This window comes from Camelus dromedarius, chromosome 7 (assembly GCF_036321535.1).
Source record: "Camelus dromedarius isolate mCamDro1 chromosome 7, mCamDro1.pat, whole genome shotgun sequence".
NCBI classification, from domain to species: domain Eukaryota; kingdom Metazoa; phylum Chordata; class Mammalia; order Artiodactyla; family Camelidae; genus Camelus; species Camelus dromedarius.
The window spans coordinates 2457587-2479988 of NC_087442.1; the positions used below are offsets into that span (position 1 = coordinate 2457587).

Sequence of the window (22402 nt, forward strand, 5' to 3'; positions counted from 1 at the left end):
CATGCTGACAGATGTCATCCAGCCAGGCCCAGGGCACAGGTATGGCTGCAGGGTGGCTGCTCTGGGTGGGGGTCTGGACGGCAGAGCTCTAAGGTGCTGTGATCCTGGGAGCCCCGAGGGGTGCGAGTGAGGAACAGGTTAGAGAGATGAGCCCAGTAAAAGAGCCCCCAAAAGACAAGAGATTCCAGAATGAGCGACAGACGAGAGTGGTGGCTGTCACAGGTGAGGCAAAGAACTGGTGCCGTAGGCTTGATTCCAAGCCAGGCTTCCCAACAGAAACCACACAGAAGGAAATTGTGCTCTAGGTGTCCGGTTGGAGGGACTAAGTTTGGGTAGGGCTAAAGGGAGCAAATTCTGGGTTATCTTAGACAAATTGTGAATTAATACAAGAAAGATTATCAAAATCTCTAGTAATTCAGATTGTGTCAGTAAGTCATATTGTGTAAAATATTGGAAACCATAATTTAATCATAAAATAGTTTTATACTTCTTAGATTGTATAAATTTTTAAAAACTACCAAAATTTGGTGAGATTATGGTGAAATTGGCACTTATGTGTTAGCCTACATACTAACACAATTGGGGGGGTCAATTTTTTATATAATATAACACATCCAAATAATTTGACATAGTAGTCCCTCTCCAGAAACTTCAGACCAAGGAAACAAGTCACAGTGATGATTACAAGGATGGCAGGGAAATACTTGTTATTACATAATCATGCATGGAAAAGCAAAGCATGGATTTTATTGTGTGCTAGGCCCACACCTAAGTGAAATGACATGTTTGCAGTAGGTTTCACCTATCCATTTTAGAAATTATAGTAAAGTATTTCTTATTATCAAATGATCCTTCTCTTCTTAGATTAATCCCACTTTGTCATGGTTGTTATTTTTTTAATGTAGCACCAGATTCCACTTCCTCATTTCCTATTCAGGATTTCTGAGTCCTCATTACCAGGTGAGATTAATCAAATAGTATTTCTTTAAAAAAAAAAAACACTCTGTCTTGTTTTGGCAGTAATATAAAGCTTCAAAAAATGAATTAAGACATTTCTCGTCTCTTTCTATCATCTGAAACAATTTGAAAGGCAAAAGAGTTCTCTAATCTTCAAAGACTTGACATAATTTTTCTATTAAATTATCGGGGCTGGGTGTTTCTTGGAGGCATCCACCGATCAGGATGTCCAGGGTCCCCGTCCCATCCCTGGCTGGCAGGCGGGGTCAGCATGGCAGCTTCATTCCTTAATAACCTGTTTTTGTGTGAGGCCTAAGGTATTTCCTGGGAAACAGAACTTGAGGCTGGTTGCTAAAATGTAAACCCTTTAAAGTAATAGCTTCAGTCTTTAGAAAATCATAGGTTTTGGTTTTCTTTCTAAGCTCTTTGGGGAACTGAAAGACACCAGAGAAGCACCGCGGCTGTGGTGCCCCGGGCCGTCCCAGCGCAGGGGGTGTGGAGGATCCTGCACAGGAGTCAGCGTGCTCGTCTTCCTCGGTGTCTGCGCGACTCCACAGACCCTCCTGGCCATCTTTTGACCACGGTTGTGCCTCCCAAGCCCGCTGTCCCCTGTGCTGTCCAGCATCGCTGCTGCTGGCCGTTACTGGGAGTTTAAGGTGACGTGCGCCTCAGCGGACACTGTGTCCCTCTGCCTGGCCATGTGTGCCCTTTCCTCCTGCAATCACTGAATCCTAACTGAACAAAGGCAAGAGCTGATTGACAATGATGGAAGAGCTTTGTGCGTGGCTAAGGAGGGGGTCAGGAAGTTCTCGGGTCCCTGCACTGAAGCCTTCTCTCAGCTTCTGTCCCTGCCCCACTGGCCCCTTGAGGGGACACGTAGGGCCGTATCTCCTTATGAGACAGACTGCCATGCAGGGATGGATGCTACGTGGGCCAACCCTTTTTCCTGTTTCCAGTTAACTTTCAATTTACACGGTCATTTCCTGGGCTATCAGACCCCAGGGGAGGGCATGCTTCTGAGCTGGTCTCTTAAACAGCCGTTGTTCAGCCAGGGTTCGTTTAATTAACATCGATTGAGCCCTTTATGTCAGGCCCTGTGCTAGCCCTGAGCATTAAAGATGAATGAGACACCGCCTATGCCTCCAGGTGGGGACCCGGACAAATAAAGAGCAATCGCAACATTAGGGCAGGGACTCTGTGAAGTGCCCCTGGGCAGGCCGAGAGGACGCCCTGTGTGCGCGAGCGTGCGCACGGCCGGCGTGTGGCCACTGCCTGAGTGTGCGCATGCGGGCGGACAGAAGCCCGTCCTGGGGGGACTACCTCCGTCTGAGCCGAGTTCCCAGGAGCTGAGCTTTACACACAGAGGACCGCGGATTGTCCGCACAAGCAGAAAGGCTGTGAAGACCGGTCAAGAGAAAAGAAAGGGCGCTTTGGAGGAGGCACCAGGAGCTCGGCCAGTCAGGACCTTGGCCTCTGAAATCCAGGGCAGCCATCACTTGGACCCGTTCAACCATAACTTGCTTAACAGACACTGAGCCTTGCCCCGCGCTCATGGAGCAAGCTCACTTTAATTGTTTTTACAAAAGTTTTCGTGTCCTCCTAGCCTTACGTAGCCTAAGCAGGAAGATGTTTATATGAGGGTTTTTACAGGAACTGGGAGTCAGCTCGGTCCAGCTGGAGCTCCAACTCGCTAAGACTTGCTGGGACCGCCCCACCCCGAGCTGGGCATGCGGGGCGGGGCTGTGACGTCGGCGGGCGGGACCTCCCCGCCTCACGTGCTTCCCGCCTCCGCGGAGCCGCCTGCGGCTCGGATGCGCCTGCGCAGAACCACGACGCCCTTGGCTTTTTCCCATTTCCAGTCCCCCACCCCAACCCCGCCACCCACCACCTGCCGGTCTCAGCTCGACCCGCTCCTTTGTCCCCCAGCACCCCAGCCCCTCGCCTGCCTTCAGGAGGCAGGTTAGAGATTTGTCCTCTGTCTCCCTGGCTGTCTCGGGAGGAAGCCCTCTGGGGGACAAACCCGGGGGGCTCCGTGCTTGGCTCGCGGCCTGACTCACCGACCCCTTCAAGGTGCGCAGGTGGAAGGCCACCAGCGAGTGGGGCCTTAGCGCCTCCCGGCTCGCGTCGAAGGGCTGCGCGCGGAGCGGGCGCAGGACCCCCGAGCCCCGGCGTGGGCACGGCCGGGCCAGGGGCAGAGCCCACCGCCGCCCGGGACGGCCGTGTGGGTGGCCGGAGCCGCAAGTACAGAGAGGCGGACGAAGGAGGGCCAGTCGGTGAGTCGGTGGTGAGCCCGAGGGGAGGCCCCAGGGGTTGGGACTTGGAGCAGGGAAGCGTCCGCGTGTCGCGTGTCGGGGGGAGAAGACGCTGGAACAGGGCGTGGGAGCTCCCGGGCACGTGCTGCGTGCGGCGCCGGCCCCGGGACGTCGGGGGCCTGGGCGGGTCCGAGCTCTGCAGGGTACATGGGCTGGACGCTGATGCTGGGTCTCTGCCGGGAGGCGATGACGGAAGCTTCCAGAGAGCCCCCAGCCCCAGGGAGGTAGTGTAGGGTGAGAAGGAAAAAGGCACTGTTGGGGGTGGGACTCGGGAACAGCGAAGGTCAAGGGCAGGGCAAGGAGGAAGGGCCTGCAGGAGCAAGAAGAGGTCGGAAGGTGGGAGAGGTATCCGGATCAGAGTGGCCGCAGCCCACGGAGGACAAAGCTCTAAGTTCTGAGAAGGGGGCGCGGCCAACCGCACTGACCCTGCGGGGAGCCGGGGCTGCGACCGCCCGTCCTCTGCTCCCCGCCCAGACTCCTCCACTTTCCTCGTCCTCTGCAGCTTCCTCTGCAACCAGCTGCTCCAGGTCAGCCGCCCCCCCCCCCCCCTCTGCGGGACCCTTCGCGCGCAGGAGTCACTGCTCCCAAAGAAAGAAACGCTGGTAGGAATGGATGCGACTTGTGGGGCCACTTAGCACGCCTTCTCGCTTCTGTTGGATGGAGCACCAGGTGTTCTTTGAAGCAGCGTCTTTGTCTCGGTGGGTGCCTCAGGCCGAGCTGCCATCAAATCCTCTTCCCCAGCGGCCAGGAGTGGGCGTGTGGCCCAGCGGGTCAACAGGATGCTTGTCCTGCAGCTTGGAGCGCAGTGAGAGCAGACTGAGGAAACAGCTGGAGCTGACCTGCGCCCAGCGCTGGGAACCTTCGGGCGCCCTGCGGCCTTCCGCCTGCTCGCCTGGTTCTCCAGAGGGGCTCTCAGTTCTGCAGCTCCTCTAGGCCCTTCCAATAAGTGTCTTCATGCCTGATGTGCCCGGTCGCACTGTTTGTCGCTAAAGCAGGCTGACTTCTGCCCAGCCCAGTCCTCACCAGCTCTGGACCGCTTCCCCACCCCTTCCTCTCTCTTCCTCTTTGCCCGCTTCACCTTCTGTCTTGCATTTCTTACTGTAAACTTGTTCTGAAATGCAGAGAATCTGACAGGGACCCTGAGAGCTTGTTCTGGGTCATGTGGGACCCCCCCCCTCCCCTGAGAGTAGGGGGAAACTTCTCTCACTCCCCCAGCAGGAGGCGCCCCACTAGACCAGACACTGGGTGCTGCTCCCGGCCTGGGCACTTGGTCCTCTGTGGGCCTGGACTCCAGGCTCCTGGGTCCCTTAAGCCTGTAAGCCAGGTACCCCCAGCACACTCTGCCTAGCACCCTGATGTCCCCCCACTGACAGGGCCACGTTTCCACGTTTGCCCTACACAGAAGTCACCAGCTGGAGCAGTGCCCCTCCACTGGCACCTGCACCTAACCTGGGGCCCAGCAGAGCCCTGCCCAGCACAGCTTTTTCAGGGAGCACAGGGAAGGTGGGGAGGCCATTGCTGGTGGACTGGTTTTCACTTTCCAGGTAAAGGTTAATTCTGCACACTGTTCTATAGGACGTCCTGGAGGTGCTCTGGAGTCTGGGTCTTGACAGCCCTCGTTCTCACGTGCTGTCCCAGCATAATTCTTAGGCATGCTCCTTTCAGTCTTAAAAATGTCCTGGTTTAGACAAGAAGTGAGAGTCGCTCTGCTCAGAAGGCATACAGCACAGATGAGACAGAAGGCCACCAGAGGGACAGTCAGTGCCCACTGGGCCTTCCTCACGCTTCCGAGTGCAGGCGTGCCGTGCTCAGCCTCCTCTGTGCACGTGAGCCCAGGGCTCACTTACCGCTCACCTCTTCAAAACCTGAGCAGTGATGGAGTCCATTCGAGCAGACGTGCGAGAATGTCAGTTCTAAAGAAAAGGCGTTGGCTGCCACTGGGCGTGTGTGTTCACAGAAACGACATCACACTGCAGCATTTAAGTAGTGGCAGCCGGTCCTGGTCAGGCACCAGGAGCTTGTCTGCCGAGGGAGGCGCCTTACCTCACTTCTCCCCGCACCCACAGCAGGGCAGGGGAGAAGGGGAAGGAAGGGGAGGGTTTGCAAATGTTTTTTTATTTTTATTTTTATTTATTTAATTGAAGTACAGTCAATTACAACGTGTCAATCTCTGGTGTACAGCACAATGTCCAGTCATGCATGTACATACATATACTTGTTTTCTTTTTTTTTCTGTTCAAGGTCATTATAAGATATTGAACATAGTTCCCTGTGCTATACAAAAGAAACTTTTTAAAATCTAATTTTATATATAGTGGCTAGCATTTGTAAATCTCAAACTCCCAAGTTTATCTCTTCCCACCCCCTGTCCCCGGTAACTATAAGATTGTTTACTAAGTCTGGGAGTCTGTTTCTGTTTTGTAAGTGAGTTCATAGTGTCCCCCCCTTTTTTTTAGATTCCACATATGAGTGATATCATATGGTATTTTTCTTTCTCTTTCTGGCTTACTTCACTTAGAATTATGATCTATCTCTAGGTCCATCCATGTTGCTGCAAATGGCATTATTTTGTTTTGTTTTGTTTTTAATGGAAGAGTAGTATTCAGAATGGCCATCATTCAAAAGTCCACAAAGGATAAATGCTGGAGAGGGTGTGGAGAAAAGGGAACCATCCTACACTGCTGGTGGGAATGTAGTTTGGTGCAAATAGTTTTACAGAGAACCAGCGAAACACTGAAGACCGACTGCCACCAAAAGGCAAAGGAAATAATCAACAGAAAGAAAAGGCAGCCTACTGAATGGGGGAGATATTTGCAAACCACATACCTGTTAAGGGGTTAATGTCCCAAACATATAAGGAACATTCTTGGACTCAATAGCAAAAAAACTAATAACCTGATTTTTTAAAGGGGGAAAGGACTTGAATAGATATTTCTCCAAAGAAGACACACAGAAGGCCAACTGGTGTATGAAATAGTGCTGAGTGTCCCTCATCGTCAGAGAAATACAAGTTAGAACCACAGGGAGGTGGCACCTCACAGCTGTCAGAATGCCTGCTATCAAGAAAGCAGGAGACAGCAAGTGTCGGCGAGGATGTGGAGAAACTGAACCCTTGTACGCTGTCCGTGCGGGCGTAAAGTGGGGCAGCTGCTCTGGAAAACAGCATGGAGGGTCCTCCCGAAACTGAAAATGAAGTGCCACTTCTGGGCATTTATCCAGAAGAATCAAAATCAGGAGATCAAAGCGGTGTTTGTACACCCATGCTCATGGCAGCACTCGTCTCAGGAGCCAAAAGGTAGAAAGACCCAAATGCCCATTGATGGATCATGGATTTTAAAAGTGTGGGATATGAACTTACTTGCAAAACAGAAAAAGACTCACCAACGTAGAAAACAATCTATGGTTACCAAAGGGGGACGGTGGGGAGAGGGATGAAAAACATGGAATGGACATTGTACAATGGAATATTATTCAGACATTAAAAAAGGAAATCCTGCCGTTTGTGACATCATAAATGGACCTTGAGGGCGTTATGCTAGGTGAAGAAGTGAGACGGAGGAAGATGAGTACTATAACATTGTGTGATCTCCCTCAATATGTGGAGTCTGAAAAAACCTGGATCCATAGGCACAGAGGACAGATTGGTAATTGCCAGAGTTGGGGGGAGTGCGTGGGAGACATGAGTGAAGGGGGCCAACGGGTGCAAACTCCCAGTTACAGGATATGTAAGCCCTGGGATGTGATGCATAGCGTGGCGACTGTAGTTAAACAACCGTGTTGAACATTTGAGCGTTAAGAGAGTAGATCTTGAAAGCTCTCATCACAAGAAGAAATGTTTTACCTCTTTGGGGTGATGGAAGTTAATCTATCTGATTGTGGTGATCATTTTGCAATATATATAAATATCCAACCATTATGTTCACTTGAAACTAATGCAACTTTGTATGTCAATTATTATATATATGTACATATCTCAATAAAACTGGAAAAATAGGTTTCAAAGAGAGAAGGAGGTCCTGCTATTTGCAAGAACGTGCTTGAACCCTGAGGACATTATGCTAAGTGAAATAACCCAGTCACAGAGAGACGGGTGCTCCGTGATTCCTCTTATAAGAGGTACCTAAAATAGCCGAACTCACTGAGTCAGAGTGGGGTGGTGGTTTTTCAGGGGCCGGGGTAGAGGGGAGGATTTGCTCTGTGGCGGGTACAGTGTTTCAGTCGAGCAGGAGGCCTCAGCTATAGAGACTGGACAGCGTGGTGCCGACAACAGGACTGCCTGTCACTTAAAACCTCTTAAGAGTAGATCTCGTGTTAAGTGTTCTTACTCCAGTAAGATAAAAAAATAAATTAACATACAGTAAAAAAAAAAAAAAAAAGCAGAACCAAGGCCGGTCTCCTTCCTGGGCCCCTCAGGCACCTGGACCCTTCCGAAGGAGGCCTCATTCATGCAAGTAATGGACTTTTCTTCCTCTCTTGCTGGGGGTGTGGCGGCAGCAAGCTCCACATCTGAGCCACTCTGCGGGTGGGGGCCCCTCTGCCTCTGCTGGGACCACCCCTGCAGGCTCCCCGCACTGCGCACCTGCCGCGACGCTCCCCGAAGCGCTCGGCTTTCGTGTCTGTCACAGTCTGAGACGCCGGTATCACTGGTGTGCCTGAGTCCAAGCAGTAAAATGGGGGTAAATCTGCCTGTTTCTCAAATGTCTTGAAAGGAATGAAATGAGGTAATTTATGGAAAATGTTCAGCACAGTGCTGGCACCGTCTGCTCAATCCATCATTTATTCAGGAAGGTGGTTTGGAAAGCCTGCCCCTTCTGGGGTCTCAGCCCAGCCGGCACGTGCGGCCCCCTGACCTGCTCTCCCTGGAGGACAGGCTTCTGGGGGCCAGACTCAGCGCCACATCCTGGGACAGAGGTGACCGGCTGTCCTCTCGCTCGGTGTTCACTGCGTGCTCGTGGGATGCAGGGAGGCGTTCAGAGCACACAGTGGACAGTATTTGGTGAAACCAGGAGGAATGTGTGCAGTTCTGAGAGGTCTTTCAGAATTTCTTCCGGATTTCTGTAATGGAAGGAGGTTTTCCTTCTGGGAAGAGGGTCAGATGATTTAGATGCTTGGAGCCAAGGGCTGCTCTGCTGGGCTGGTCGACAGGGGTTTCCCTGGGCTGCTCCGACCACAGGGGTGTCCAGGGCCTGAGGGCGTGAGCCCTGGACTCGGAGGGGCCAGACAGAACCCGGTGTGGAAAGGCCCGGCGGAGTCACCAGCCCCCTGTCAGGGGAGAGCCCCGAGGGTGCAGAGGCGGCAGGCTGAGTTTAACCGGAAGTTCTGAGTGTCCAAAGGTTTCTTTCAAGAAGTAATCTGTAAGAGCTCATGTTAAAATGCTCTCTGTAGCTTTCTTATGTTCTCAACTAGCACAGCCCCCAAAAGAGCCCAACTTTTCATGTCTGTGAAATTTACAATACCAGCGAAATTCACAGGCTGTGTTCTCTCACATGCGTACTGTCGTTGCGCCTCTGGTAAAGTGTGCGCACGGGTGTGTCTGAGCAGGTGCGCGTGTGCACGTGTGTGCACCCCCCGCCGCAGGGAAGGAGACACCAGTCTGCACATTGTACGCAACAGTTATTCCTAAGTATTAGGAAGAGAAATGTGAAGAGGCCGCATTCCACAAAGCAGCGCCCCGGGAAGATTCATGGAAGTGTCTGTGTGGATGTTCTAAGCTCTAAGAAGGGAGAGGGAAGCGGACACCAGTGGAAAAGCTCATTCAGGAGGTCTGTGCCCCTCAGTGTGGCTTCCAGGGAAACGCTTGGGGACCCTTCAGTCAGAGCAGCCACGCAGTGGGAACACGTGTCTCTGGTATTTTCAGTGTCCAATTCCCTCTTCCTTACAGGAACCAGAGCACGGAGGTGAAGCAGATCCTGCTTTTGCTTTTTTTAAATTGAGGTTTAGTTGATTTGCAATGTTGTGTTAGTTTCAGGTGTCCAGCAAAGTGATTCAGTCACATATATTCTTTTTCAGATTCTTTTCCATTATAGATTACAAGAGAGACAAACCCCGTTGGCTGTTGTTTTAATTCCCCCAATTTTACTGTAGTCTGCAGTGCTTCTCGGGGAACGGGGGGTGGGGAGGGACAGTTTGCCCTTGGGCGCAAGGCAGGGTCTAGGGTGAGCTACAGCCTGGGGACTTCCAAGCATCACTGATCATCTTTGCTTCCTGTTGGGAGTGCTTCACACCCTGAGAGTATAATTATAATCTGGTGTTTCTCACTAATTGAGGGTTAAAGAAATGGTAAATTAGGATTCCGCGAGTCAGCGGACATAACCCATTCCCTTGGCTGCCCCGCGTCTGTACCCTTTTCGCACGGCTGGGGGTTCCTGTCTCTCAACCAAATCTTACCTGCCTCCACCACCATCTCTCCCCTTGGTTCACGCTGGCAGACCCAAGCCGCCAAAGGGGGCGTGAGTGGCCACCATTGGCCCATCAAGGGCAGAACCAGGGCGAGAACCTAGTTTTCAACTCCCTTCATCTCCTGTGTTGTATTATTTCAAGGTGATCACTGGTGCAGTTAATCAGAAGTCCTGAATTTTAAAAAAAAAGTTCATGATTTGTCATCTTTGACAAGATTTAGGATAAAGCCGAGGAAGCAGTAAAGCACAGATGTGGATTCATTTTCTAAAAAGTCACCAAGGATATTTCTTTAACATGACAAAATATATCTATCTCAACCCCAAAACCCATATAAAGTTGGGTTTTTGTTGGTCATGTGTGTGTAACCAAGGACCCAAACCCGAAACCGAACGAGAGAATTTAGTAAGGCGTCGGGGCACAAACCTGTAGTGCAGCGATCATAGTTTTCACGTTCCAAACACGATAAATAACTAATTGGGAGAAATGATCCTGTTTACACTGACAACACAAAACTTGAGATTATGAGAAATAAACGTAACAAGTAATTGACAAGGTCTGTACCAGGGATGCGTTAAAATACCCCTGAGGGCTACAGAGGACACTTCACCGAAAGGGCAGTTGTCCCGTGGTCTTGGGTAGGAAGACTCTACGCCTGGCCCGTGTGCGTACCGCCCAGATCTCCCCGTCAGGACTGAGGCGCTGGTTTCCTGAGCTGCTGGGAGTGTTGCCTGGAGCTTCTGTCCTCAAGTTGTCCCGAGGGCGCTGCCCTGCCCAGGAGTAGCCCTTCTCCCTGAGGACAGCTGTCAACAGTGACTGGCCAGTGCAGGGTACAAGGGCCGTGCCCCACGTGCCGCGGTTGTGCACGTCCGTGGAGGGCCAGCCCGAGCTCAGAGCCCCCATGGGTCGGCTGAGGTCTCTGCCGCCGTTCAGCTCCTCTCTCTGTCCAGTTCTGTTCTGTTCCATGGATCTGGGAGAGTCCCTCACCCTCTCAAAGGTGTTGGCCTGAGGAGCACACCCTAGAAGTTTTTCTGCATGCACATCTTCATCTTAGCGTGTTTCCTGGGGGACCTGGTTTACAACAACATCATAAGGTGTCATTTCTCCCTAACTTAATTTATAAAGTCAATTCCAGTAATCATAATAATATAATTTTGAGGTTGGATTAACAAAGGATGGTAGGCAGGATTTGTCCTATACCAGACGTTAAAACTGAAAGGCTTTATGATTAAATCAGCACCTCCCCCCCAGTGGAATAGATCAATAGAACGTAAGAGATAATCCAGAAATAGGTCCACATACGTGCAGGAACTTAGTACAATTAGCAGGGAAGTAGATTGTTCAGGAAACGATTTGTCAGACGTGTGAGTTACCTCCTGCTGCAGAAGAGCTCGTCCCCGCAGCCTGTGTCTTCACACCTCGCTGAACATGTATCACCTCCCACAGTTTCTGTGGGGCAAGAATTCACCAGGGGCTTAGCTGAGTGGCTCTGGCTTGGGGTCTCTCCAGGGCTCAGTCCCGCTCTTGGCTCGGGGGGCTTCAGCTGGAGCCTGGGGCTGGAGTGTCTGCTTCCGCTGCTCGCTCACACGTGTGCGGGTTGATGGCTGGCTGTGGGCTGGCGGCCTCAGCTCCTCCCGTGGGACTTCTCCACATGGCTGCTCGGGTGTCTTCACAGCATGGTGGCTGTTGTCCCCTGAACCGTGACCCGAGAGCGAGCCAGGCAGAAGCTGCCGTCTCCTTTATGACCTGGTCTCAGAAGCCACACACCCTCACTTCTGCCACGTTCTCTTAACTGGCAGTGAGTCACTAAGTCTGACCTGTACCCAAGGTGAGAGGAGTTAGCCTCCACCTTTTGAAGGGAGGAGGGTTGGAGAATTTATGGACATGTTTTAAAGCAACCACAGTGGAAAAATGGGTAAGCAGGTGTAAGACAATTGACTCCGGGATAAATTCCAAATGGATTAAAAATCTAGAGGCAAAAATAAAACCTTCAACTACCAGAAGAATCTCTGGGAGAGCTTTCCTAGCCTGGAGCTGAAAGGCCTGAGAACATGAAACCCAGAAGCCGTAAAATTAAAGGTGAAGAAATCTGACTACTCATGGTGCTCTTGCCATGCCGAAATTTGTTCCCTGTTTACAGTCGAAAGGCAAATAAAGTGGGGAAAGACACTTCCGAGTAATATCCCAGACCAGGGGTTAATTTTCATACTAAATGAAGAGTGTCCACAAATTGATAAAAATGAAGACCCAGGACTCAAAAGCGAGAAGAGCTTGAGGGAAAAAAAGAGGCACATGAAACAGGAAAAGACACTCCACTTTACTCCTGACGAGAAATGCAAAGGGAACTGTGTTGTGATTTCATTTTTCGCCCCTGATATTGGCACAGATTTGAAAGCATGATGACTGCTCCGCCTTCTGCCGTCGTGGGATTGTAAATCGACACAGCGCTCCGGAGGGCGAGCTTGTCATCCTTACTGATTCTCACTCATACTCCGCGACCAGAGATTTCTACTTCCAGGAATCATGGATGGTTTATTGTGTGAGTGCCCATCAACAGAACGAAGAACGTTGTAGTGCAGGGTGTGCCCACGTTGCACACGCACTCACACAAAGGTGGAATTCTTTATACGCTGATGTGCAAAGAACACCACAGTGTATCATAGAAAGAAAAACAGTTCGAGTGTGCGTCAGTATAAACTGACCATTTTTTGTAGTGGGCTGGGTAGAGGCGTTGACGACCGCTAAGACTGTGAACCCTTACGTGTGTGTTCATTTTCCAAGTTAGCTCGATTTTATTAGCAGGAGAGGTGTCTCTGTCCGCTTCAGCATCTGTAAATCACTGCTCACGTCCTATGTCACCTTTACTTCTGGACAGGGAGATTGTCATGAGGATGTTTCTCTTTAAGAGGCGTTGCCCCTCGACTTTGAAGCCCGCGAAGCTCGCTGAAGGGTTCATTCAGAAATGTGTTCACATCTGTGTCTGATGCTGAGACGCTGCTGCAATTCCAAATGCCACGGGCTCAGTACAAGCCAGTAAGATGGCGTTTGCGAGGGACAGATGCTTCTGAACAAAGGAAAGGGCAGAAAACGAAGCAGCAATGACCCAGAGAAACAGGTGGCTGCTGAATTGCGCTTGGGGGGTTTGCAGCCGCTGCCACACCGCACCCCAGACAAAGGCCCAGCAGGGCTGCTGTCTGCCCAGGCCCGGCTCCTGGAACCTTGGCAGGTGCGTGCAGACTGCACAGACGCTGGGCCAGGAGCCACGCTCCTCTCCCTCATCCCCCTGGCAGGGCTGACGTTCAGCGTCACGTCGTGGTTGGACTCAGACAAAACATCTCTCTGCTGAGCCCTGAGAACATGGCTCAGACTTGGAACGTCCTGAGCAACGGTCAGTCTGATATTGGTTAATCCCAAAAGGCTGGCCTGAGGACTCTCCTCTGTGCTGTGATGGAGCACAAGCCGGGACAGAGAAAGACTCCGTGAATCGATGGAAAACTGGCAGAGGTTGAGGGAAATTCACAGACAAGCAAATAAAAACATCCCTGACGCCAAGGCTGGTGCTCACGTGTGCAGGAGCCTCCTCTGTCCGCGGTGCATCTGCTGCTCGCTCCCCGCCCCCGGCGCCCTGGTCCTGCTCTGTGGTAACCGTGCTCGCCGTCAGGCGCCTCCCCGCAGCGCGAGCACAGCGCTCAGTCTCTCAGCAGAGGGTGCTGCAGGCCCGCGGCGGGACCAGGACGCCCCGCGGCTGCTCTGAGAGGTCGGTCAGCGGGCGGGCGGGCTGAGGACCCCCGGCAGGGCTGCCCCGCTTCTGCAGCCTCGGCCTGGCAGTCCCCCTGCACTGGGAACCTGAGCCCCCGTGTGCCACCCCGCCTGACCCAGCTGTGCCGCGCACACCTGCCCCTGGCCATCGCTGCTGCCTGCCCCGCGCGCCCCCGCACTTGGAAGGGCAGCCCGGTGCCTGCCCAGCAGCGCAGACCATACTGAAGGCCACGGGCCCTCGGGGACCAGGACAGCTCCCATGCCCCAAAGTTGGAAGCATTTTCACAAAGCGACCATGCGTGTGAAGGTAGAGAACTCTGGGTCGGGTCTGCCAAACTGAGCCTGCCGGGGCCACGTGAGCAGGCCCCGGGGCCTGAGTCCCCCCACCCTCAGCCTGCCAGGGAGCAGCACTCTTTCCTGGGGGAGCCTCTCCAGCACTGGTGGCTGCCCCTCTGGAGTTTTAATTGCTCCCTCAGGATTGAGAAGCAGCTCCCAGAAATCTGACTGAACTGTCAGCTTACCTTCCAGTGGTGAGAGGGCCCTTTATTCTTTGGGGGAAGGCAAAAATAGACTGGTTTCACGGGGTCAGCGAGCCCAAAGAGAAGGCAGACCGAAGGCGGAATAATTATCAACGCGGTTTGCAGCTCCTTGCTGAACACAGCACTGGGGTAAGAGCTTGGAACGCGAGTGTAGAACTCTGGTTACCGCAGCAGTGTACACGCCGGGCAGACTGGATTGGGCAGTGCTTGAGTTTAGTTATCTGAGCATCGGGTCGTGCATGATTAGTGACAAGGCAGTCAGTGGTGGACTCTCAGAGCCGCAAAACACATAGAAGTTTCTAGATTGAGTCTTTGTCCGCAAAGGGAAATAAGGTAGTGGCTCCATTAACAGAGGTCACAGTCGAAGGTAACCCCAGGTACCAGGTACTGCCCACCTGGCCCCTCCCCTTGCGGCTTTTGCAGGGCGGAGCCTTCTTTGCTCAGAGCCGTACTCCTCCTCTTTCAGCCTGATCTCACATCCCAGCTGCTCGCCCTCCTCCAAGACCAGTCAGTACTTGGATTAATGGGGCCTTTGGGTCCGAAGCTCTTTCCCAGGCTTGCCTGGCGTGCTCCCAGTCACACAGCAGGAGGAGCGCAAGGCTGGAGCACAGGTCAAACTCACGTCAGAATCACTTTTCCTTCATGCAGGGTGGAACCAGCGTCTGCCAGACCTGCCTCGTGAGTTCTCCGGAAATGAGAACGTGGACAGGAACTGTCGTGTATTTTGAAAGTGTAAACCATAATGTTACTGTCAAACAATCTTCTGTAAATCGATTCTCTGCTAATTCGGACCAGGTGCTTAGAGCCCCTGCAGCAAGGGGAGCTCATTTGTAGGAAACTGAAGGAAGGCATCTCATGTACTGTGAGCAGAGAGCCGGGCGCTGGTGCCGGGCGGTGGCCTGAGTAGGTACCATGGCCTACGGGTCCAGCAAAGAAGCTGTTCAGCGAATGACAGCCTCAGAACCAGCAGGAGTCTCGAGAACGATGTGTTTAGACTGAAAGCAGACAGAGCCCTAAATCTCCCAGGCTTGTCCCCAAGGGCCTGAATTCCACAGGCAGTGTGTGTGGACAGCTTGTCTCAGTCTCATGCTTAGCCCAGAGCTCCCCCGTCCCCAGACTAGAAAAATTCTTCTGTGGTCTGGGAGACTGTAAGAAGCTGGGGTTGGAAGTGGGAGGAGTGAGCCTCGCAGACTGGGGACAGGCAGCAGGTGTCGCTGGGTCGCGCAGCTGGTCAGCAGTCAGTGATTCTTTCAACTGGCTAATCTCCTGGGAGGAGTCATATGAAAGTCTGTCCAAGCTGCTGGGACAATACGACATCCACATGCAAAAGTGAGGTGGACCATACCTCACAGAATACACAAAAATTAACTCCAAGTGGACTGAAAACCTGAATACAAGAGCTTTAAAATCATGAAACTCAGAATAAAACACGGGTAAATCTTAGGACCTTGGATTTGTTGACGGGTTCTTAGATACGAGACCAAAAGCACGAATGATGAAAGCACACCTGGCACGTAGGATGTCATTAGCATTAGAGGCTTCTGGGTAGCAAGGGCCATTATCGAGAAGGGACAGCCTGTAGAGTGGGAGAGGATATTGGCAAATCATGTGTCTGGAAAGGGTCTGTTATGCAGAAAATATAAAGAACTCTTGCAACTCACCACAGAAAGACAGCCCAGTTTAAAAACTGGCAAAACCTGGCAACGGACGTGAAGAGACATTTCTCCAGAGAAAACATACAAATGGCCACTAAGCACGTGAAAGGGTGCTTCACGTCCTGAGGCATCAGAGAAACGCAAATCAAAACCCCAGTGACAGGTGAGGTGCCACTTCTCCCCGGCTGGGAGGGCTGGAACGAGAAATTGAACGAACAGGAAACAGCAAAGCAGAGGAAGTGCTGGTGAGGACGTGGACAGACAGGAAGCCTCCTGCTTTGCTGGTGGGCGCGTGAAGCGGTTCCTCCTAGTGGAAACAGCCTGGCTGCTCCTCAGGAAGTTGAACACAAGGTTACTGCAGGTCTCCGAGATTCCGACCCTGGGCACATGCCCGAAAGAACCAAAGACAGGGACTCAGACAAGTGCTCGTGGCCGGATGCTCACGGACGCCTCAGCAGCACCGCGCGTAGCAGCCAAAGGACGGAAGCAGCCCAAACGTCCGTCGGCAGGCGGATGGATGAACTGCGGTGTGCTCGTACGCTGGAGCATTACTCAGCCACGTGAGGGAGGGACGGACGGACGGACGCCCGCAGCAGCAGGGGTGGACCAGGAACTTGTGCTGAAAGTGAGAGGCCCCGGGCGGCAGGGCCCGTGCTGCGTGGTCCGTGTGGCGTGGTGTGCAGAAGCAGGAGGTGGATTGGTTGCCCAGGGGAGAGGGGAGAGGAAGTGGGGATTAACCACGTGATGGGTCCAAGGTTTGTTCGGGGGAGATGCAGCTGTTTTGGAACTGGATGCGGGTGATTCAGCACTAGGTGTGGCTGAGTTGTTCACTTCAAAGTAGCTAATCGCACACTGTGGGAATTCCACCTCAATAAAGAGAAATCGACACCCAAGAGCACTTGAAGTCAGAGGGGCAAGCTCAGGCATCAGTCCTTGTTAGAAAGTCCTCCAGGCGCCGTGAACTTGTCCCTCTGGCTGAGACCCGCAGATCTAGGTGGAAAGGAATGTGGGTCTCCGTGTCCCGAGCGTGTCACAGGAGGGGAAGGGTGTGGCATACCCCGGATGTGGGCTCTCACGCGTCTCCGCAAGGACCCTGGCTGAGGCCAGGCGGGCAGGCCCACTCCCCTCCCTGCGGCGCTGGACGAGACTCTGGAACCACACTGTAGCTTGGCAGTTGAAGGGCGCCACCCACCCGAGGAAAGAGGACTTGAACTGTAATTAAAGTGATGTTTTGAGCACATCTGAGTTCAAGGGCTGACCTTAAATGCTACATGTCCTTACGCATTTTAATTTACATGTGCTCACTCATAACATAAAATTCCCGCAGGGTGCTGCCGAGGGGAACGGGAGTCTGGCTACCATTTATTCATTAACAAATATTTCCTGGGCTTCTACTGAGTGCCGGGCACTGCCCCAGGCACTGAGTCATAGCAGTGAACCAGCAGGCACTCGACCTCTTGACGTGTTAGTGGGCGCACCACCGGCCCTGGTCCATGTTCTCATGGCGCCAGCCCACGTGACCTTGGTGTCTGTGTTTAGTTTGAGGGTTCTCTGTTGCTGTCCTCGGTTTCCCTCCGGCAGGTGAAATGACCCCAGGGTCACGGTTTAATTGCCGCATCGGTCTTTAACCATCTCATGTCACATCTGTATAATAATCTCCAAGAGAGCCCTCTCGAGCAAGGCTGGCAAACTCTCCCAGAGGGCCAGATAAAGGCCCTGTGGGCCAGGAGGCAGCACTGAGGCCGTCGGGCGGGCACCTGCAGAACTCTGTGTTGTGAACATTTGCAAATGGTGAAGCCATTGTTGGCTCATGGCCCTGGTGACAAGCAGCAGGCTCTGGAGGGTCCCCTTGCCAGAAGGCGGATGTGGAAGGTGGGGTAATGGTCTCCAGTCGCTGCAGCCTTCGGTCTTGGAGGGAGGTGGGCTCTCCTCGTGACCGGGCTGGTTGTCACAGGGCGGCAGAGATGGGACCTCGAGCTCCCCTTGGGCAGTGATCTGTCCACCAAGATCTCCTGTGAAGGGCCTTCATTACCTACATCTGCATCACTGACCTTTCATTGGTGATTGCCCAGGGCTTTCTCCAGAACACGATGAGATTTGCTCTCCTAGACAAAAAAAAAGCGGTTGGTGGGGAGGTAGGCAGGTGGGCTGGAAGGAAAAGGATTAAGCATAACTGGGGTTTTCTTGCGGCTTAGTGAGCTGATCAAAATTAATACTTTATCATTGGTTGTCATTTGTTAATAAGTTTCTTCATCAATGGGGCAGTTCAGTAGCTGTCTTTAATAAGCCTGTTTGTCCTATAACAGAACTTTCATTTCTTTGGGTAACTTATAATATTCATCTGCATGCCTTCCCCTTGGACTTTAAAAATAAGTGAAAACTTTGCCCAATGACAGGACAAAGATCTTTGATTGTACATGAATTAAAATTTAAAGTTTTGTCTCTGATTTCAAGTAAGTCGACTGAAGACAGATTAATAGGTTTAAAATGAAAGTTTCAAACTCAACTGAATGTTTGAGTCTAGAACTTCAGTAACCACTAACTGGTAAGGGAAGACTGTTACCTTCTTAGAATTGTACCGTAGCTTCATATTTCTGTAGTTAACTGTCTTCAGAAGTAACTAAAACACCACGATCTGGTCTTAATACTCATCAGCTCAGCGGTGCTCCCTGGGCCAGTCCAGCCTTGTATTCTTTAGTCATGAGTACTCCAGTGTTTTAAAAAAACTTGGCCAAAAATAATTTGTTATCGACCAGCACTGAGGAGTCCTCTGTCTCCCCCCCAGTTTCATCTCCCAGGTCCTTCATACAATGCATCATTCCCACCGTGGGCTGATGCGCAGGCCTTCCCGCTGGTCCGTACCGTAGACCCGTCGTCCTGGCACCTGTCGCCCTGGAATGCCTGCATCCTCACTCATCCTGTGAGCCCGGTACGAATCTCAGTTTACTCTCTAATCTCTTCAGTGTACAGAATTCCTACCTCCTCAGAGGCCGTCAGTTACCTCCAGGTTGAGATCTTGGGTTTTGGCGAGGGGGTCATTGATTTATAAGGTCTTGTGTTCCGCAACCAGCTACGTCTGCTTTAACATTTATTATCCATATGTGGACTTTGCTGCTATGCCTTTTCCAGATCCTTCAAGTCTCATGCCCTCACTCACATATTTGAAGATGAAGTCCGTGCGGGCCGTTAGCAGGATGGGGGGCAAGGCCACCTGGCTAAGGGACATCACAGTCTGCTGAGATTCGTGTCACGAGAGAGGCTGCGTGGAGGAGGGTCCCAGAGGGGAGCCTGCATGGGCTGCCGGTCCTCTCTGAGCAGGTGGCTCCCAGGTCTTGGGTGTGCAGACCCCACCCCAGGGCCTCACACCCAGCCTGCTGTGTTCTCATCCCTCTGGAGCCCCGTGCGTTACCCCCCACCCCGAATCATAGAAGGAGCTGGTCGCCTGAGAGGCTCTGTGGGGCCGGGGCCGGGGCGGGGGCTTACGTGTCAGTACGTTTAGGCCAGCGTTTCCCAGCCACAGCACCACTGACCTGTGAGCCCCAGCAGTTCCTCGGGTGGGGTGGTCCTGCACGTCCTGGGCTGTTACCAGCATCCCCAGACTCAACCCACCCCACGTTGCCAGAGCACCCCTTCCCCCCACCGGCCCCCAGTTTTAGCAACAGAAACTGTCTCCAGACCTTGCAGAAGTGCCCTAGGGGAGAGTCCCTTACAGAATCTTAGACATTCGCAGTGTGTGTTTCCACAGGTTTTGTTCCCAGAAACTTAAGAAGGTCATTTTACTCAATTTTTCCTGAACTTTCTTGTCTGTAGATACAGAACGCTTATGTTCATGTGGGAGCTATTAACATTTCTTGGAATTAGGGGTTTTATGAAGCACCTTGGAAAGGGGCCGGTTTAGGAGCTATCCCGTCCATCAGGGCTGGGCTGGAGGGCTGCGTGTGGTGCAGGGCGGGTGAGGAGTTAGTCGGAGAGCGTCCATCGGAGGACCCCCTGGCGCACGTGCAGTGAGGAGCAGCCTCGCCTGCCCTGCGCTGGGTCCTTCAGACTGTTCCTTCTGGTCCCTTCTTGCGCAGGTGGATGTTAAAGCAGAGGTAGGCCCGGTGGCTGAGGGCGTTGGTGTCAGGACAGGTTTCATTCTCTTTCTGGGGTGGAATCTGTGGAGGAAGCAGCCTTGTCAGTGTCCTGGTGGGGCCCCAGGCCCCCATCCTACACCGAGATGCTCTCCCCCGACCGCAGATCCCTTTGGGGACACTTTCTTCTCCTTTTTCTCCTTCTATGGCTTCAACTGATGTCTTAAAGGCCGTTTTTCAGTGTATAAAAGTGTTGTGGGGAGTCTCTCCCCACCCCAGACCCTGAGAACGGCCTGGAATCTACAAAGGGGAGCAGGGCTGGAGTTGTTTGTTGGCATCCTCTTATCCAGGCAAAGCCCTGCACACGCACTCAGCACCGGCGAGTCTCAGCTGGGCGTTCCCGTGAAGTGTCAGAAGAGCCTTTTCTCCTGTGGAGCTTGGGCCCAGGCAGGAAGAGATTTGGGTTTGACAAGTTGTTCTACTTCATAAAAATGTACTTCTTCTGCCCTACATGGAGCATCAGGGAAACCAGATGTATCCCTTTGAATATTTATGGTCTCACAGCTTCTTCCATGAATAATTCATCACACGTTGTACTGTCTACCCATCAACAGGGCTGCACAGGCGAGCAGGATCAGAACCCCCTCCCTCCCCCTGGACGTCCCAGTACCCGAAGCAGACAGATGGGGAGCTGCATGCCTTGCTTGGATCACCCTGTGCAAGATAATAAAACACACTTTGTTGGAATTTTCTGCAACAAGCCTTCATTACTGTAATAAATCACAGGGTTGGGGGAGGCGGCAGTCATCAGGAAAGAAGCATTGCTTCCCAGCCAAACTTCTCAGAGGAACATTTGGCTGCTTTTGTCGTTGTGGGGCCAAATATTGTTGCTAAATTAGTCTGTTTTACATACATAAGGAAGCTTTCTGCCCCGTACAAGTTAGCTCTGTCTCCAGCTTCTGTAGCTCTCAAAATTGCAAACACCTTTGTTTCTGATTCTAAATCGTGATCGCCGCAAGAATGTCAGAAGATATTTTAAAAGTTCAGATAAAAAGTCACCTGTAATCCTACATGTAGAGATCAGTACCCTGTATGTCTCGCTTTATAACTTTCTAGGATATACAGCCCTATGTGCATAAATATGTACTTCAAATCAGAAGTAGTGTCATACTGTAAGCTCTTGTCAGTTCTTTCAGTAGAGATGCATCGTGGTCCTCATTTCCTGTAATTCACACGCGGTGTGACGGCTTCATGACCTTCCATTGTATGTATCGTTCTCTCATCAAATTCCCTACTGATTAATAACAACATTACTTCCACTTTTCTCTGTTCTTAAAACAGCGCTGTGATGAGTGCTCTGGTGTTGCGATGTCGTGTGATGGGAGTCCCTTCTCCGCTAGTGCCTCCGTCCCCATCCTGTTGGGCGAATGTCTGCGCCTGCACATCTCACCTCGTCCACTTCGGTCCAGTGGTTGTGGGCCGGCAGGTGATGACGTTTCCCTCACTCTGCCTGAAGGTTATGGGCTTTCCTCCACGGTAAGACACAGGAGCAGAAGCGGTTCGAATGGACAGCTGGATAGCCACGCCCAGACCCTTCCCTGTGGGGTCAGTGTCCTGCTCCAGGAAATTAGTCACAGAATCACCCTGCGGGGAACTCACAGAGCCTTTGTGATGGGATTTTTTTTGAATTGAAGGTTTGAGCACTTGGGATCCTAGCCCTGAGCACTGGAGTTTGATGCTGTAAATGAAATGAGTTTTTCTGCTGTTGATGGCTATCCAGGTGGTTTTCTCAAGGACGTATAGCAAGTGTGTCAGAGCATTCAGCAACAGAAGTGAACAGAGCAGGGTCACACAAGCCCCAGGAAGGCCGGGCACGTGGTGTCACGGCACCCTGCCTCCTGCGCTTCTGCTGCCCCGCGCTGTGCCCATCTGCCGTCCCCCGTGGACGCTGGCCTCCCTTGACTCCTCATGTCACAGCCCACTCAGGCTGGGCTCATCAAGACATTTTGAAGACTTGACGTCCCTCCGATGGAATTCTCCTAAACACTAGGTCCTGTCACCACTTCAGAGTCCGCTGGCCGTGTGCCTTCAGACACGGGACCCCACATAGAGACGAGTCTTGTCTCGATCTTACATCTCAGGGGCTTGATCTGACTTCATGAAACAGGCGTCTCGGTTGGCAGGTCTCCACCTCTTCCGTTCTCTCCCCAGCCCTCAGCGTGGAAAAACGAAATCCTGTTAGAACCTTGATCTCTGCATCTTAGAAAGAAATGATCTTGCATTAGGATGTAAGATAGTTCCAACTCCTAGGTACTAACTTCACTTCAGAACAAGATGTTACTTTTCAAGGCTCAGCTGAAGACTCTTCCCAAATAAAAGATCCCACCCTGCTAAGTGAAGTTCATTCTTCCCCTCCAGCAAAACTGAAAACAAACAAGGAACCCAAGAAATAGCTTCCTGAAGACGTCAGTATTTCCGGGTCAGTTTCTTAGCCGGACTTGGTATCAGAGTCCTCAGACACAACCACCACCTTCTCAAAAATGCCTTCTTTTCTGAATGGAAAGCTTTTCTGAGCTTCGTGGGGACTCGTCCCCAGTGTGGGGGTGGGAGGAACAAGTAGAATGTACATGTGTTCAAGCATTTGTTAGAAAGGAAGCCAGGTGGACCTTCAAGAGTATTGAGGCGGTTTCCACTCCCATCAGCTGGGAATGAGG

At 52.1% G+C, this 22402-nt stretch overlaps 1 long non-coding RNA gene across 1 annotated transcript; it reads left to right on the forward strand.

The window, feature by feature from the left end:
- The first annotated feature begins 3207 nt into the window (after positions 1 to 3207).
- LOC116154115 (uncharacterized) lies at positions 3208 to 20441 on the forward strand. Its single transcript, XR_004137999.2, has 3 exons — positions 3208 to 3230; positions 18404 to 18547; positions 20303 to 20441. It is a non-coding gene; the product is annotated as an uncharacterized LOC116154115 (long non-coding RNA).
- Positions 20442 to 22402: the final 1961 nt, after the last annotated feature.